We start from the raw sequence: 18,646 nt of genomic DNA on the forward strand, positions 1-18,646 counted from the left end.
ATTCTTGGAAGCCCGATGCCATTGAGGTTGCTTTATCTAGGAGAAAGGTCCCAAATATAGGAGCACTGACTTTGCTCTCTGGGTGAAAGATTCCAGGCATGTGCATGCCAACTTTGCCTTAGCTCATCATATAGGATGTGGCCTGTAAGTCCGTTGTGTTAACGCCAATAGAAACCTAATGTAATTTATAATAAACACATCATCAAAACCATAAGGAAATAATAAATTTCTGTATCTATAGGCAAGCAGGCAGGTTAGTTCTATTGGCTATACTCCCCCTCCCCCCCGCCCCGGATGGGGTGAAATGTAAAATGAACCCCCCTCACATTGGCACGGATGTAAATGGTCAGATGTTATTATATACCAATGCTATTTTCCCCCCCTCGAGGTGGAGATTGAGTATTATACAGATGATACTCTTGGTATATTTCTGGGATGTGTCATGTGCGCCATTTTATATTATAGATATAATAAATGCGTTCAATGATAATTACTTGTCTAGGACTTTGCTTATACCTGCTAAATTGTATATTAGAATAATGAAAATAATCTCAATAAACCCTGATCTATACCCATTCTTTTAATCCAACATCCACATCAGGGATTGTTACAGACTCATTACCTTCCTTTGTTAATTGGGGGAACAGCTGGTTTTGCTTTATTCATATTTTTAGTAATTTCTATGAAGTGGGTCTCTTTATGAGCTAACAATGACTTTTCCCTAGGATTATAGTTAATAGGGGGATATGCTTGGTTCCCCATCAAAGTATGAGATTTTAGAGTAAAACAGAAATTTGGATTTGTGATGAGACACTCCAAAGTACACATTGGTATATATATTGGCACCTTTTTGATTGGTTACCACTCAAAACTGGCCATAGATTACTGTAGGTAACCAACATCCTCCACTTAGCCTCACCAGGCATGATAATGATGATAATGATGATGATGACGATTACGTACTCCTCTCCCTGTAGTCCACACAGAACACTGACTATCTCAAATGCTTTATGTCTCCAGATGTACTTATCTCTATTTTCTGATCCCCCAAAACTGGGATTTTCCACTGGGCTGTTAGTCTGTACCAAGTTTCTTTGATTAGATATTATAGGCCTGAAGATTTATACTAACTTACTGAAGCTAATATCTTTACAGGATGAAAGTCTGTAGGTTAATTTGTATTGCTGCTGAATCTAATAAATAAAATGTAACCGTGAATATAATGAAGTTAGGATACAGTAGCAGTAAATATAACAAAGGCAAACTAGCCCAACAGCTACAACATTATGGGGAACGTTAGGTGAACTAAGTCTATTAACTGCCCTGGTATGGGTAACTACTTCATGCATTGCTGTGGAAATCTCCCCCTAACTAACCAGATACATAGGCACCTCCATCAAATGAACAGATTTTTAACCATGACATTCAGCAGGATGAAGGGTAAAACACAACCATAGGAGCAACTTTTACTCTAAAGTCTGTTTGCTTACATAGCTATAATTTGTAGTTAGTAAGTAGGTACCTGACAGATAGCTATATTAAGTGAACTGAAAGTTTATAAAAAAGTACCTTTATTTGCATCACTGGTAACTGACATCACCTATCCCCACTATAGGTATAGCCTAGGGTAAATCTAGACTACAGAGCTTCTCCGGGATACCAACGGTATCCCCAAAAAACTGCCATGTCCAAGGAACATGTCTGCTCTTCCAAAAAATTTTTTGGAAGAGCAGACGTGTTTTTTCAGCATCCCTGTAAACCTCATTTTATGAGGAAGAAGGGATGTTTATTTTTTTCCTGACATACGGCCCAGTGTAGGAAAAGCCTCTTCCGAAAAAAGCGGAAAAATCTACGCAAATTGTAGTTGCAATTTGCATATCTTTTTTCTGGAAGAATGGTGTAGTCTAGACACAGCTCTAGAGAGCTGCAATGCATGCTTTTCCATACTGCTCCTGCCAAGACATCTTGCCCTGTTCTGAGTGGACTATGGGTCTGAATCTCCATTATCCATATATCAGCATAGAATGGATGTAAAATTCTACCAAACCAGAATAGAACCATTTTACATTAATTTGCAATGGAGTAAATGAAGGCATAAGGTTCAGGACAATGAGAATAAGGTATCAGTCCACCAAGCCCTTATGCATGTGAGTAATCCAATTTTAATTGGCATTCTATTGTTTAACAGTGTGATTCAAACTGTGATTAATTGTGATTTTAAACATTTCAATTCATTTGAATTAATCTCATGCGTTAACTGTGACTAATTAACAGTCCTACTTTTATTCCATCACTGGTAACTTTAAAATCGAGATCAGATATTTCTAATTCAATCAGGAATTAATTCATGGAAGACGTTTGGTCTGTGTTATGGAGGTGGTTAGAATGGATGATTAGTTTCCTCTGGCCTCAGAATCTATTTATTATAATCTATGAATACAGCCGCTCCCCGACTTACGACCATCTGCACTTACGAACAAAGCAGTCATAAATGCGGATCCGAGTTACGAACGGCAATCCGCGCTTACAAACAGCGCGGTCGCCATGTAACTCTATGGGATCCAAGTTACAAACACTTAGAGTTACAGATCAAGTGTTGGTCCGTAACTTGTTCGTAACTCAGGGAGCGACTGAGCACTCAAAATCAACTGCACTGTGGAACCAGTTATTTCCTGGAATTCCTCAAGCAAAAGATTAAACGTGGTTGGTCTTATTGTGTTAGACATGCCCAAATTGTGCTAACCTTCAGCGGCTTTGCAAAGAATGTGAATTCTTCAGGTCAGAAAGTATTTGTCTGTTTTGCAAAACATGTTACATCTGTGGTAATTATAAAAATGAGTACTAATAATGTATTCAGACTATAAGTGTACAACTACAGTGCTCTATGCACATTTGGCATTTTGGACATATTATTCAGGATTGGTCTTTGTTTCTTCTCTTTCCAAGAACTCGAAGCTTTTGTTTTCATATTACAGTGATCTTTTCAAACTCAGCAATTGACTCTGAAATGTCTTCACACAGCGTGTAGTCAACCTGTGGAACTCCTTGCCAGAGGAGGCTGTGAAGGCTAGGACTATAATAGAGTTTAAAGAGAAGCTAGATAATTTCATGGAGGTTAGGTCCATAAAAGGCTATTAGCTAGGGGATAGAATTGGTGTCCCTGGCTTCTGTTTGTCAGAGGCTGGAGACAGATGGCAGGAGACAAATTGCTTGATCGTTGTCTTCGGTCCACCCTCTCTGGGGCACCTGGTGCTGGCCACTGTCGCAGACAGGATACTGGGCTAGAAGGACCTTTGGTCTGACCCAGTACGGCCGTTCTTATGTTCTTATGAATGTATACAGGTATTTCTTTTTTTTTTTCTTTTACAAAGAGACATCCATAAAAAGCAGGAAAACTTTGTGAATCACATTGTTAACACCTACCTCTCTTCATGCATCGAGCCTCGCTCCTCAATAGACGTTAGGGATGCCATTGCCTTTGTAGTGATTTCCTCAGAGCCAAAAAGTTAAGGCTCTGAGCAGCACCTAAATCCATTGGTGAATTCAGGCTTAAGTGAATAACTAATAATTCTATTCATCTTGTTAAAGGATTTTTTTAATAGATCTTAATTTACAGAACTTTGTTGGTCTCTATTTTCAACTCTGATTAATTTTACTGTAAAAGAATGGATTTTTAAAGAAATTATTATAATAATTTAAGGCTATGTCTACACTACATGCTTCTTGTGCAAGAAGCCTTTTGCGCAAGAGTTTTTGTGCAAAAAATTCTTGCGCAAGAGCCTGTCCACAGCTCAAAGCACATCGCAATCTACATTACATCTTATTTAGAAAATACCGGACAATTATATTTTCTCAATTTGTTTCCCGAACAGAAAGCTCAAATACTGGACTGTCTGGTTCAAAACTGGACACCTGGCAACCCTATTTGTGCAAGAGAGCATCTACACTATATGGACATTCTTGTGCAAGAAAGCTCTGATGGCCATTCAGAGAATGGCCATCAGAGCACCTGTGCTTTTTCCCATAGGGGTTTGTTGCACAAGAAACCCCTCTGGAGTGTCCACACTTGCGCAAAAGGGAGTTATGCCTCATAAAAGGAGGTTTACCTGTGATGGAAAAAGCCCTCTGTTCTGCCATTTTACTCTTGATTTCCTCACGCAAAAGCGCATTTAAGATGTGGACGCTCCATGTGTTTTTGCGAAAAAACAGTTGTTTTTGAGCAAAAAGCTTGCAGTGTACCACTTTGCAAGAGAAGATGAGGCATTTCACTTTACTGAATTGCATCTTTCTGGCTCAGGGATATGAAAAAGAACTCACACACCCTCTTATTTTTTCCATCATGCACAGAATAAATTGTATGATGTGCACCGAGGCATGTGCAGATAGAAACACATGCTATGAGCTGTGGGGCCTCTGATAATCAGCTGGGTGTCATTTGAATCTCTTCTGGGTGGCCACCAAATGCTCAGCTTACAGGGAACATCACACACACACACACACGTTAAAGTGCTATAAAGTGCCAGTGTAAACCAGCGTGCTGTTACCTACTCCCCTCAAAAGACATTTTACCTAGAGCACCCCGGGAGAACTCTCTCTCAGCTTTTCTGCCACGGCCACAGTGCCATGTTAAAGCCCGATGATTACATCACAGCCATTAACGGCCGTGGAGGCCGGGGCGCCAATTGCGCCTTCTGCCTGGGGTGCCAGCTGCCGCAGCTGGCCTCGGGCCACTCCTGACTGGGAATAATCTGATCTCTTTTCAGAGGCCTTTTTCATACACCGATTTTTTAACTTTGCTTTTTAATGATTCAGACTCTGCTTGGAGCATTTCAGGCAACTAGGAGTAATGAGGTAAAAAGAGGTGATTAAATTATTATGAAGGATCCTCTCTTAGAATATGCCAGGAAACTATAGAGGAAACTATAACTGCCCACAAGATGGCATTGTTCTCCATGGAAAGGTACCATCGCAACTTCCTTGGGCTAATCCTTCACATACTGCTTATTCCAGTGGAATATCAGTGATGCTGGTTTTGATAATTAGCACTGTGTCTAGTAGACTGGGCCATTTGAGAGTACACTCATGCTAGTGGGCAAAAATTGATACCCCTCACTGAACATATGAGACTACATCCCAGTGTTTATGTTTCAAGGTTTTTAACAGTATCACATATTAGTATGATATTTTTATATTGAACACAGACATAGTCTTTCTGACATTCTAATTTAACTGATAAAAGCTACGTATATACCTGTCATGTTTATCTGGTTTCAGTGCATTAATTTTCTTTCAAGCTACTCCACTTAACCGAAAAACAATGGGCATGTCGATGTTTATTGCAATAAAATAAAATAAAATAAAATAAAATAAAATAAAAATCTGAACATTCACAGTACACCAATGTTGGTTTAAAAGATTAAAGCCAAAACATGATTTTCATATGATTTTCATGAGAAACAGTGATATCACCATATGCAGGGCTTGACAAGCGGCAGTGAGCCCCGCTTGCCAGCTGCCCAGTTCGGCACGCTGCGCATGTGCAGACCGCGCTGCACATGCGCTGATCACGCTGTGGCACCGTGCTGGGCTAAAATCTACTCACCACGGGCGAGTAGCTTGCCATAATTGTCGAGCCCTGACCATATAAGTCAATAATAACTGACTACATGCATTTCTAATGCATCTGTCACCATAGCATCTAGACACCATGTATATACATAGTCTTCACATTGAGTTCAGTCTTCAAAAAGGGACTTACACACATTTTTTGCAAAGCTTCAGGTGCAGCCTGAACTTTATGCACCAAGTAGTCCCATTGACTCAGTGTGTGAAGTAAGCACGTGACTTAGTCTTTTCAGGTTCTAAGCAAGGGCTACTCAACTTTGGAAGCCCTGAGGGCCACAATGATACTCTCAGCACATGCCAAGGGCCGCAGCTTAAGTGTGGTTGCATATACATGCAAATATCATAGAATCATAGAATACTAGGATTGGAAGGGACCTCGAGAGGTCCTGGAGTCCAGTCCCCTGCCCTCATGGCAGGACCAAATACTGTCTAGACCATCCCTGATAGACATTTATCTAACCTACTCTTAAATATCTCCAGAGATGGGGATTCCACAACTTCCCTGGGCAATTTATTCCAGTGTTTGACTACCCTGACAGTTAGGAACTTTTTCTAATATATGGAAATATATGCAAATAGCTTCTTTCACACTGATAGACATGAATACAACAATTAAGGAAAGACTATACAACATGCAGGCCCCATTTAAGTCAGTTCTGCTGTTATTAATGAAATGCAATATTTACCCAATTTCCACCCATATGACAGCACTTTTAATGAGCAATGACTCGTGTGTTGAATAGCCCTGTTCTAAGCTATAAACTCTGTTCATATTTTGTTATAGTGCCTGTCCAGGGTCGGATCATTTTCAAAGCTTAACTCTCAAGGAGAATTTCCCTGGGCCATTTGCTCCATTCTGCTTTTCTACTGAAGACAGGTCTACCAAGAGAAAAACCCTGCAACATGACCTATAAATGGAAAGAATCAGGCCCTTGTTGGTTTTAGTAAGTAGTCAGTCTCTTTGCTTCAGAGCTATGGTATGATAAGCATTGAAGAAAGACTGTATCCAAAGTAAGAAGCCTTTGCCCCCTTTCTGGGTTAGTGCGTGTGTCCATCATGTTAATAAAAAACAAGTAACAAAAATACAGACAGGTTTTTAATCAGACCTTGCTGCTCCTAAAAATGTAAAAACACTTCTCAAAATGAAATAAAAATGTGCTAAAATAATCCTTCCCTCCCCGCTGCCAATGATCAAACATAAGTATGACTTGGTCAAATCAGAATTTCACAATATTTTGTATTGGAAAATACTTGGTTTCCTAATTCACCCCTTCTCTCCCAATCCTGCTTTGCACTTCCTCCTGGTTTCTCAAGATTTCACAGTGAGTGTAGAAGAGGGAAAGCGATTGTTAGCATCTCCCCCCACCCCCCACATGCACACATCCCACCTCCTGAATTTGCAGCTCTGGTCATAAAATTGAAATGGTGCTGAACTTCCCCCAAATGCAGGTAGGCTTGGATCAGGAGTTCCATTTCAAGCACAATTGTAACTACTGTCCTTATTTTATAGGGGGAAACAGAGGCAACTTGGTTATGTTACTTGGACCTAAGCTACAGGAGGAGTCAGTAATATAATAAGATAGGATTTAGGAATCTCTGGCCTCCCTCTATTATTCTCAGACCACTCTTAAAAAAAGCCAACCTCTCTCACAAGAAAACAAAATCCCTAACAATGCTAGTATCCTTGCTGGTGAGCTGTGCAGACAGCAATGAATATTGAACAGAGAGACTAGTTTTATATGGAGCACAAAAATATAAACTAAAATTAGAAGTTCACTGCATCCTGATAGTGCTGGTCTGACAAAATGCTGTGTGATGCCAATGCAGTGTTAGTGCTTCTTTTTGTGTCATCTCTTTCCGTCTAATCGGTGATGGTTGGACTGCACTTTTCTTTTTTACCATGGCAACCTCACTATGGTGATTTCAGGGCTAGAAAGCTTTGTATTTATTTTGACCAGTGTGAAGAAGCAGGAGCCTCATTAACTGAAGTAGGTGGATAGGTAACATACATAGCATACTACACTTGAGACAACACTTCCCTTCCTGGGGCACCAGGGTCATTCAGATTATCTTCACTGGCTACAAAATTTCCCTTGGAAGTACTGAATGGTTAACTGCTCTCCCTGTCATGGGGGGGGGGGAGGGGAATCCAGACAGATGGCATCAGAAAAAGCTTTTCTCTCTAGGGCAAGACATCCTCCTGGAACAATAATTAACACAGGTGGAATTTTTGAAGTGAAGCTTGGATAGAATTCAGTATCACCAGAGGGCATTAACACAGAAGCCTGATAGAGGACAGAGAAAAATTTAGGGGAGGCGGGAGGAGGGAGAGAGAGAAAAAAAACCCCTCAAACATCACAAGAGAGTAATCCTATTAAAATAACACTGTAGTATACTATTACTGTTCTTCAGCCTCACCTCTCTCTATCATACAGTGGCTTAAGTTGAAATGCCAGACAGAATCCAATAGCAATCCCCTCCCAGGGTGAAAGTCACACATGAGAGCCAGCGGAAAGCTCTTGTTTTATGCAAAACTGCGTTGGAATGGTGTCAGATGTCTGGTGCCAGAGCGGCTATACTGGGGTGGTGGCACCCTTGCTACATGCTGCACAAGGCATCACTGTCCCAGCTCAATATAATCTGGTATGGAAGATCACAATGGAGGCAGGGTTGGGCGTGAGCCAAGTCAATTGGCCCTGGACTCAATGCAATAGACAGTCTGGAACAGAGGCTGCAGAACAGCTGCAGAGTGGCACCACGTATTGGCCCTGGGTTAGACAGATGCATGCCATCTTCCCAATCACCCCACTGGCACAGTGTTGGACCATTCAAGCTTTATGTGAGTGCATTAGAATTCTTAGCAGCTCCCCAGCTCTGTTCAGGTGGATATACACTTTCCATCTGTGGGGGCTGAAAGTAAAACCCAACCCATACTTAGGTTGCTTTGTCTCAGGCATATGCCCAAGTATATTCTCCCTCAGAGGTTCATGTATACAATTATCAGTGGCATACTTGAGCATCATGCATATGCACTGAGGGAGGACTCTGCCCAAAATATCCTTTTTGAAATGGTGAACTATTTAAGCATGGATTAGCGTCCGCATCACTCCCCTACCAGTACCTGAGCCAGGCCAGGGAAGCTAATGTGCCAAGCAGCAAACCAAATTTGCTGATGAATCCTGGTCACATGCCACCTGAGGCATATTGCACATACAGTAGAAAGAAGATTAAACACCTGAGCCCCAGAATTACATAGAAGCTTCTTATACATTTGGGAACAACAAGGGTCAATGCTAAAGGCTGTTTTTAGGAAGATGGTTAGGAAACTGAAAAAAAACCCCACTTCTGCCTCATTATCTTATCTTTTGCTAAAAAAAAGTAAATCTAGTTGACATTCTCACAGAACCTGTTCTGCCCATACATACCAGCACCTATTAATTGATGGAGGAATCTCTGACATCCATGCACAACATTTAATATGTATTATTTTGGCACATTAAAAATGAAAACACTTTGGATTCTATACATTTTATACTCTCCATCTTCTTTAATAAGAACACTTCCAGGTACAGGATCAAATGAATATTACAATGCTTTTCAAAGGAGAACAGATTCTCTCTCATCTTTGGAGATCACTAAAAGTAGTGGGAAAGAGCCTAGATACCATCTTCGGCTTTGGAACAAATATTCAAAGAAATGTTAAAGTGTCTGAAGATTTAGAGTAAAAGAATTCACTGGGGGAAATAAGCCATTATCAATACTAACTGCTGAAAAGTTTGAAATACACTTTTTATTAATGCGAGTTCTCACTGCTTTCATTAATCACCCAAATCTCTGTCAAGCATCTTAGAATACATTAGGCATGTTGGCTTTAGAATAGTTTGAGGTGGCATACAAAATGTAATTAAAAAAACCCCTAAAGAAAATAGGCTTATAAGATTTAAGTATTATGGATCAACTGGGGCTCAGATCCACTGGCCCATATGAGGATTTTTGGAGCAAATCCTCCCATCCCAGCATAGGATAGGAAATGCACCGTATTCTCTTTTGGTCTAGAGTACAGGGATTTTTTTTAAAAAGTGGCCTTTTTTTCAAAAAATCTTTACCTGCGTCTAGACTTCCACCGTGTTCTGGTGACAGTAACTCAAAAGAACGCGGCGGTTTTGTCGAGGGCAGTAAACCTTGTTTTATGAGGAACAATGCTATTTTCAACAGAGATCTGTCAAAAAAAGGTATGTGTGGATTTTTTTTTTTTTTTCGAAAATAAAGGCTTCCAGGAAGAAGCCCTGGTGGACACTCCTTGCCAAACCTTTCACCTCTATTGTTCCTGATTGTAGTCATCTTTTAAAGGCACAGGCATCCAGGAGTAGCATTGTGGCAGCAAGCCAGCTCTAAGCAGGACCCTGACTGCTTGGCTTTTGCTGGTAGGCCCACTCAGAGCCATGTCCCAGGCACAAGCCTCCCCTGCCCCTTCCAGGGATACAGCCCTACACCGAGCCAGGGGCACCAAATGTCAGGCACCCTCCTGGTCTGCACCTGAGCTCAAAGCCCTCTTGGAGCTCTGGTCCAAGGAGGAGTCTCTGCAGGCCTTGCAGTCCAGGAGGAGAAATGTGGACATTTATGCCCGAATGGCTGATGGCCTTGCAAAGAAAGGCCAACACTCCCACACACCAGACCAAGTCAGAGCACAGGTGAAGGAGCTGAGGAAGGGGCATGTTAGGGCCCGTGAGCGCAGCTCCCACTCTGGGGAAGCACCACACCATTGCACCTGTTATGAGGACCTGAACCGGATCCTGGGGGGAAGAGGAACCCCTGTCGCCACTGAAGGTTGTGGAGTCAGGGATGGAGACCCCTGTGCAGCAGCGGCCGCAGATCCAGGATGACATCCCTGAGGACCAGCAGCTCCAAGATGAGGAGGAGGAGGACACCAGGAGCACAATCACCCTCACCCAGGAGCCAGACACCCAGACAACTTTGGACACCGGGGAGGGAACATCAGGTGAGTGCTGTGAGGGTTCAACATGCACAGGGCAGGGGAGGCGGGAGCAAAGTGGATGGTGCGATACTGTGACGTGTCATGCGGATCACAGCCTGGGGGGGCCCCCCACACATGGCCAATCTCAGAGAGGACTGTCCTATCCCTGCACCCATCTGGGTGCGAGGCACCACCTGCTCCTGCAGACAGTGATGCCAGGTGCAGGCATGGGTTGGGGACCCTGGGATTGCCATGCAGCTTCAGGCCTCTCAGCAACCTGTAGGAACCCCAACTGTGGCCTGACACTTGTCCATGTTGCTTGGCCATGGTGTGTGGGGGTGGGGTGGGGGGCAGGATGGTGGCCTGTACACCTTCTGGACTCTAGGGAGGCCGTAGCGGCTGGCCAGGCCACACCATGCCTTGATGAGACCACATAAGCATCCTCTGACTCTAGGACAGGCACTGACTGCTGAGAAGGAGGGCATGCCCTCTCAGGAAAGTGTGAGCATGCATGACTGATAACTTTTCCCTCTTGTCCTCCACAGCCAGACCATCTCTCCAGGAGGGGTGCACCACACCTGTTCCACCACCCAGACAGCTGCATGGAACCCCTCAGCACTGGTGCACGTACCTGGACCTGACGCACCAGCACATCTCAGTCCTGCAAGGATGCAGGGATGAGGCAGAGTGATGAAGGCAGAGGCAGAGGCAGAGTGATGAAGTTGCCTGCTGGACGAGTTTGTCCAGCAGTGCACTGCAATTTGAGCTTCTATCCAGGAGGTGATGGCCTTCCCAGGTCCTGTCCCTGGTCCTGCCCCCTGCCATCCTAGACCCAGGTGCAACCCCACCTCCTGGCCAGCCCCCTACTGTCCCAGCCCGCATGCATGGTCATCTCTGCACAGGCCCCTGTACCCGTACACTCTTCATCCAGGCGGCACCCTCAGCCCTGAGCCTCTCTCCCTGCTTCCAGGTTTACATCCCCCTTCCCGCCAGTGACAGTCTGTAAGGGAAGCACTTTAATTTGTTAACAAACAGTTTATTTTTCTTTACAAAAGAGTTATACTGGTTTTGTTACATACAACAGTGCAATAAACTGTAAGCATTTTGTAAAGCACACCTGTCTCTCTCTCTTCTGTGTATGTGTACAAAGTGGGGCAGGGATGGGTTTGGGAGGGAAGGCGGTGGGGGTGTGGAGCAAACCCACATTTGGAAGGCCCTGGGGAAAGTCATCAGGCTCCTTGGGAGAATCTCTCCCTCAGGGCCCAACTAGTGGGCTTGGCGGATGGCAGCTGACCAAACTGCCTCCCCTCCACATCAGCCTGTGTCCCCTACCCTGAGAGGAAGGCCTCCCCTTTCCTCTCCACCAGGTTGTGCAGCACACAACAGGCAGCAACCACCTTGGGGATGTTGCTTTCCCCCATGTCCAGCAAGTGAGCAGGCACCTAAACCTGCCCTTCAGATGCCTAAAGTGAACCCTGCAAGCGAGCCCAGTTCAGGTGGGAGTTAAACAGTTCCCTGCTCGCATCCAGGTGTCCAGTGAATGGCTTCATGAGCCACGGCATAAGGGCATTCGCCGTGTCAGTCAGAATGCACATGGGCATCTGCACGTCTCTGACTGCAAAGTTGCGCTCTGGAAAGAATGTCCCAGCCTGCAGCACAGGTACAAGTTCCGGAAGGTCCGGGCATCGTGTGCCCAGCCCGACCCCCTGACACAAATGTCTGTGAATTGTCGCCAGTGGTCGACCAGGGCCTGCAGCACCATAGAAAATTAGCCTTTTCTGTTAATGTACTGGGCTGCTCGATGGGGTGGTGCACGGATCGGGATGTGAGTCCCATCAAGTGCTCCACCGCAATTCGGAAATCCTAGCCCTGAAAATCTGGTGATGATGGTATCCAGGTCTCCGAGGCAGACAGTCCGGTGAAACAGCTCCAAATTGATGGCCGTCACCACCTGCAGAAAGGGACAAATAGAAACACACATAACAGGAAATTAGAGGAGTTGCCTGAGCTGATGAGAGGTGCTCCCCCACTCCTCCCCTCCCAGACCCCAAGAGCCTGCCCTCAAGCAACCCTTCTTCCCCACCTTGTACCACAGCAGGGTGAGGCCAGGAGGGCATCTACCACTCCCACCCCATCCCCCATTCCCTCTGCCCGGTCCTGACTGTCCCCTTTATGCCCCCCCCAATGGACTGTCCCCAGAGAGTGACTTACCTCCATCAAGACGGCCCCAACAGTAGACCTCCCCATGCCAAACTGATGTCCCATCAAGCAGTAGCTGTCGGGGGTGGCCAGCTTCCACAGGGCAATAGCGACCTGCTTCTCCAGGGGGATGACGGGCTGCAAGTGGAGCCCTGAGCCTCTGACTGAGCAGGGCTGATTAATCACCTGTGAAGTTGTGCTGCCACACAGCTTAGAGGGAACACTGGACCTAAACATCTTTTGTACCCTCTGCAAACTTTGTCACCTCACTGTTTCTCTCTTATTCAGATCATTCGTGAATATGTTGAAATGTACTGGTCCCAATACAGGTTCTTGGGGGACTGTGCTATTTACCTCATTCCACTGTGAAAACAGACCATTTATTCCTACCCTTTATTTCTATTTTTTTAACCAGTTAGGGTATGTCTACACTACCACCCTAGTTTGAACTAGGGTGGTAACGTAGGCAACTGGAGTTGCAAATGAAGCCCACAAGGAGTTGCAAACGAAGCCCACGTTCCACGAGGAGTAACGGTAGTTCGGAATAGGAAGCCTAGTCCGAACTACCTAGTCCGTGCCGCATGTAGCCGCGCGGCACGGAGTCCGCACTAGCGGACATTTAAAAATGGCGGCGCCCGGTGAGATGCAAATGAAGCCCGGGAAATTCAAATCCCGGGCTTCATTTGCAACTCCGGTTGCCTACATTACCACCCTAGTTCGAACTAGGGTGGTAGTGTAGACATACCCTTACTGATCCATGAGAATACTTTTCCTCTTATCTCATGTATGCTTAAGAGGGACTTTTTCAAAGACTTCTGAAAGTCCAAGTATATCTCCACTAGATCATCCTTATAAATGTTTGTTGATCTCTTTCAAAGAATTGTAATGGATTGATGAGGCAGGAGTTCCCTTTATGAAAGCAGTGTTGACTCTCCCCCAACATACCACGTTGCTCTATGTCTGATAATTCCATTCTTTTCTATCATTTCAACCAATTTTCCTGGTGTTGACATTAGGTTTACTGGCCTGTAATTGCCAGGATCACCTCTAGAACCCTTTTTAAAAATCAGTATTACATTAGCTATCCTACAGTCATCTGAAAAAGTGGTTCCATAGAGTGGAAGTAGGGTTGCCAGGTGTCCAGTTTTGAATTGGACAGTCCAGTATTTGAGCTTTCTGTTCGGGAAACAAATTGAGAAAATATAAATGAGAAAATTTAAATGTCCGGTATTTTCTAAATAAGATGTACTGTAGATTGTGATGTAATGTCAAGTGTGTTCGGTATTTTCATTGAAACCATCTGGCAACTCTAAGTAGAAGGGGAAGCTACATGCTGCAGCTGATGATGCTTTCCCTCACACATTTGGGGAAGAAGGAAGGAGAAGAAACTGGAAGAAATTTGCTGCCCTACCACACCACACAACAGCCCTACTGCCTACCATCACACAACAGTCCTACTGCCAGGGGTAGAGAGGGAGCCCATCTCACAAAAGAGAAAGACAAGTGCCCTTGTGGTATCCCCATGCCTTCCTGGCAGCTCTGCCCAGGAAACTTGATGCTCCCCCCTAACTCACATTAAGGAGAGAAGACTGCTTCTTGGGGCATCCTTCAGATACTCCCTTTCCCAGCTGCTGCCAACCTTATAAAAAGGCCATGTGGTGACAGGCGGCCCACTCAGATTGCCAGTCAGGGAACATTTGTTTCTAGCCAGTGGCCAAGCTAATCTCTAGAAGTGGAAGGAGAGACTAGACCAGGGGGTCTCAAACTCAATTTACCTCAGGGCCAGTCCTCAAATCTTCCCAGTGGGCTCCCTCCACCCCAGTGGATGTCCCCTGACCTGGCCTGTCACTCCCAGGAGATTCAACCTCCCCCCTTGAACTTCCACCATCGCCACCGTCAGCACAATGGAGCTAGAGCGGCTTCTGACAGTTAGCTCCAAAGCGCTGCTGGCACATCCCTCTGGCCCGGAGGAGATTTGTTCAGAGCCATCCCATCCATAGCACAGTTCAGGGCAGCAACATGCTTTGGGAGGCTCCTGCAATGGCTGCCCCAATTGTCCTATCCCCCCATACTCAGATTGTCCCACCTGGTCCTAGGCAGGCTGGGGCTGATAGCAGGGGTCAGGCCCTTCTCCTCCTTTCCCCCCTGCATTCACCATGGTGGTGTTAGCCATGGGGAAGCGGAGCAACACAGCAGCTTCTGTTCTGCTCTGCTGCCATCTGCTGGGCCAGCCCTGTTGCTCCACTTCCCCATGGCTCCCACCACCAAAGTGAGTGTGCAGGAGCCCAACACCTGCTACCACCCTGTGCCTAGCCCCTGGCAATCCCCAAGGACACGTCCCTTGGAGGAGAGTGCTTGGGGGAAGGAGTACAGTTGGGGAAAGGGAGCAGGGGCAGGGTGGGGACAGAGCAGGGGATGGGCTTGGGATGGATGGGTAAAGACACACACCCTTGGCAGCCAAATGTCGGCCGGATTGTGGAAATACTCAAACCATAGATAGCCATGAGCTTGAGATCCCTGGTCTAAATTGTCTTTGGTCAGCCACTGCCACACGATGCGTTTGGAAGAATGAGCCATTCTGGCTACTCTCAAAACACAACTGGAACTTATTCATATGATACCCAAGGAAATAAGCACTCTGCGTATGCAGGCCCTGACTTTATTACTAGCCAAATGTTCTTGAAAAAGTAGTGTGTGTTGCAATGTGCTCCTTAAAGCTCTGAGACATTCTGCCACCAGTAAGTAGTATGACAAATCCCTCACTTAATGTCACTAATATATGACAGAATGAAAAAAAAAATTATTCTCAATCATTACTCATACTACCTTGAAATCAGCAGACAGATTTGTTTGCTAACTGACTCCACCAGGGTACAGAGGCTTCTATGGATACATTATAAAACAGTTAAGCTATCTACAAAACTATTCACGCAATTTCTAATCACAATCTGAACTAGGTTTTACCAGAAGTTTGATTTTGAAAAATACAACTTTCCTCGCTAACAAATTTTTAAAGGCCCATATTACTTCGGTGGTATTTATATACAAAAGCACTTGTATGTATGCATGCACACATCTCTATTTCTATCTGTTTATATTTCTGCTATATTAATCTTGCCTCTGCCAAATTCCAATCCATAGATCAAAGCAGAGCACCTCTAATTGCTCTCACAGACTTTAAGGTCAGAAGGGACCATTATGATCATCTAGTCTGACCCCCTGCACAATGCAGGCCACAGAATCTCACCCACCCCCTCCTAGAATAATCCTCTAACCTATATCTCAGATATTGAAGCCTTCAAATAGTTTGAAGACCCCAAGATGCAGAGAATCCTCCAGCTGTGACCTGTGCCCCATGCTACAGAGGAAGGCGAAAAACCTCCAGGGCCTCTGCCAATCTACCCTGGAGGAAAATTCCTTCCTGACCCCAAATATGGCGATCAGCTAAACCCTGAGCATGTGGATAAGACTCATCAGCCAGACACCCAGAAAGTTCTCTATAGTAACTCCTATCATCCCTCCATTGACCTATTTACCACTGATAATGAATGGTCAATTTCAAAGTGCCAGAACTTCCCTCAGAACAGAAACTTCATTTTCCAGCCAGTCCTCCCAGTTGGCTTCAGAGCTGCAGAACTTTTCTCCATGAGGTGAGCTAAGGGAAGCAGAAGACACTTCCAAACTTCTATCCTAATTTAACGGAACTGAATCATGTTGTCACTCATCAAGATTCTGGTCTGTCTAAAATTGAAATCTTAACTCCAACTTACTTTATTATCACTGACTATTAGGGTTCTTAATCAGGGATCAAAGCCCCTGTGTGGTAGGGACTATAAAGAGAATTGCTCTAAACTGCTGTATGTAACTGATTTGGCTTCCAAGTCTTGTCATATGAATTTGAGAGCCCATTGTCATTGTATTATGATTATTATTGGTAATAGTAGCAGCAGTAGTATGACTGTTTAAGGTTTATATTGTAGTAGTGCCCAATAGCTATGCTGGACCACTTTGCCCTGAATCCTGTTGAGGGGATAGGCTTAAGCCACATGCATCTCTTAACCAATAGGAAATGTCAATTTTACATGGCTCTCCATTTATGCTGGCTTTTGTGGATTCCCTTTCTTAAGACAACTAACTTGCCCCCGTACATTGTATAGAAAGCCTGATGGCCTAATCTGGGAGTATAGGTTCCATTAAGTGGCAGGACACATGCATTTGAGGCGTTGCTACACAGAACCTAAGTCTCCTTTGTGGGACTAGCCCTAAATAAAATATTAAAAGGAATAGTTACCAAACTCGGCAATCAGTATGAAGCACAATTTACGTAATTTAATTTACAGCATTACATTTCTCACTGAGCTCAATCCCCAAGAAAAAAAAAGTAGTTTCTAAATGATAGAACATCTTTGTTAAGAATTAACACTACTGTCCAAAAACAAAAATTATGACATTCAATTCACACAGAGTTTTTTTTCACCAAACTGACTTATTTCATGGCCAGCTCTCTTTCTCAAGTTCTTAGTGTACTTCATGCTAAGCGTGTTCCTTATTTCTTAAAATAACTCAATTCTTCCCTTTTACAATGAACTTATTCATGCTCTTTGAACTTCAAGGTAGAAAAATCAAAAGGCAGTCAATATGTCTCTCAGGAATTCTTGGCTTACTTTGTAGTGATCAGTTCTCATCTCCACCAGAAATGTGGAAACTGTGTCAGAAGGATTTACACAATAAGCTGTCAAGAATCTTTCTTCTTTTAACTTTATGTAATTCCATATGTACAAGCTTCAGATACAATTGTAGGATGAATATCTTAGCCAATGGATAATGAGAAAGATACCTGTGTGGGCTGAAGAGTCTACTTGAGTAGATTATCAAATGTAATTTAGAAAAGTATCTCTAAAATTCTGTGGTGTAGGCTGTGGAGGGAGAACTATTGCAAAATGAATCCATCAGCAAGAAGAGGGAAACTTTTAAACCTTTAGGATAAAAACAGATGTTTCTAACTACACGGGGGGGGGGGGGGAATTCCAATAACTGAAGTTAATTTTTAAAATAAATTGTAACGTTTACCCATTTCTGAACCCAGCAGCTAGCCAAAGTTTTGGGGCCCTGGGGATGTTCAGCTAGAACCAGAAATTAATAAAGTCGGGGCGGGGGAAGGGTTAGTGCAGATTTGTTTATTTACCAAGAATGTAGAGAGCTCTGTGTCTGAAAGCAGAAGGTAGGAAATGCTTCTTTTGTTCACTGCACCAACTGCATCCTTTTCAACCTGCTCCCCAGACCCAAAAATCTTCCTGTAGGTTTCTTCCAGGATCAGCCACTGTGCTCTCTCTCCCCTCACTTTTCTCAATTTTTCCGTTCTGCCTTCCTCCCACCCAACCCAAAACACTACTCAGCCAAAAGCTGCTGAGCAGGATTACACACAACTTTTGTCTAAGGTGGGCGGAGGGGTTCTCTCAACCCTTAATACGATTCCAGCTAGTTCCCTACAATGCTCAAAAATAATACTAGAGTACAGGCAGTCCCCGGGTTACGTACAAGATAGGGACTGTAGGTTTGTTCTTAAGTTGAATCTGTATGTAAGTCGGAACTGGCGTCCAGATTCAGCCGCTGCTGAAACTGATCAGTTTCAACAGCGGCTGAATCTGGACGCCAGTTCTGACTTACATACAGATTCAACTTAAGAACCCCAGGCATCCCCAAGTCAGCTGCTGCTGAAACTGATCAGCGGCTGATTCCAGGAAGCCCGGGGCAGGGGCTTCCTGTAGTCAGCCACTGGTCAGTTTCAGCAGCGGCTGACTTGGGGACGCCTGGGGCAGAGCAGCTGGGGTGCTGCTGAGTTGGTCC

This window comes from Pelodiscus sinensis, chromosome 1, assembly GCF_049634645.1.
Source record: "Pelodiscus sinensis isolate JC-2024 chromosome 1, ASM4963464v1, whole genome shotgun sequence".
NCBI classification, from domain to species: domain Eukaryota; kingdom Metazoa; phylum Chordata; order Testudines; family Trionychidae; genus Pelodiscus; species Pelodiscus sinensis.